The sequence below is a fragment of the Bactrocera latifrons genome, unplaced genomic scaffold, assembly GCF_001853355.1.
Source record: "Bactrocera latifrons isolate USDA-ARS-PBARC rearing strain unplaced genomic scaffold, ASM185335v1 scaffold_32, whole genome shotgun sequence".
Taxonomy (NCBI): Eukaryota; Metazoa; Arthropoda; class Insecta; order Diptera; family Tephritidae; genus Bactrocera; species Bactrocera latifrons.
In genome coordinates this window covers 1841848-1842902 of record NW_017536852.1, presented here as the reverse complement: position 1 = coordinate 1842902, position 1055 = coordinate 1841848, and positions in this window count along the sequence as shown.

Genomic DNA, 1055 nt, shown 5'->3' with positions numbered 1-1055 from the left:
TTTACTTTGTATGTACATAGTTGCTAAGTAACATTAGTTGCGAATTAATTTACTTTACTTAAATGTAGGTAATTATCATCATGCATGTAAAGGTGTGGGTGTATGTGTGTGTGGGTGGCCTAAACGTTCGCGGTTTTCATTTAATTTCAATTCACCTTTTTATGTTTGTTGTTGTTATTGTTTTTGCTTTCGAATGCACAATGTCTTGTCTGTACACACACACTTGACGAATGAGATGCTACCTTACGTTACGTTAAGTTCGAGCTAAGACAGCACAGTTGCTTTGATATTACATAATTCAGCTAATTTGCATTGTTGTTGTTGCTTTTGGTGCAACTACTCAACTAGTTCAGCAACGCGAATCGTTTCCCTAAATTTGTATTTGACTGATGAGAATTACGCCATGTCCAACGAGATAACGGTGCATACTACTATTTGCTAAGCCGCGCTTGTGTATTTGAGATTAGAAAATATTTTTTTTTAATTCATTATTAAATCCGTATTTTATATGATTTTTTAGGAAATGCTGTCGATATACATATTTGTTTTGATTTTCAATTTGTGTTTGTGTTTTCATAATTTTTGCTTTATACTTTCGAAAACTATTTAAAATTTGTGTCTAAAAATTTACTGCACTATATATTTTTTATTATAAAATATTTAAAAAATATATAGTGCAGTAAATTTTTAGACACAAATTTTAAATAGATGTGTATAAGAGACAGGTATGTGTATGCTTGTGTGTGTTTGTGGGAGTTTTGTGTGTGAAAGAATTCAAATGTTTTAAAGAGGATTTGGCGCACATTTGTATTTCAAAAGAAAACTATCTCCGATTGCGGAAATATATTTTTATTAATAATTAATTAGTTTTACATGTTGGCTATCCTCTAATTGCATCACACATACATACACATCATTATTGCTAATCGAGAGCGAGAAAAAAATATTTACTCTTTTACATCTAAAATTTCTATTTGATGTTTGTATACTCTGTTGTAGCAGGTTTGCTTGTTTTTTTTTTTTTTTTTTTTTTTTTTTTTTTTTTTTTTTTTTTT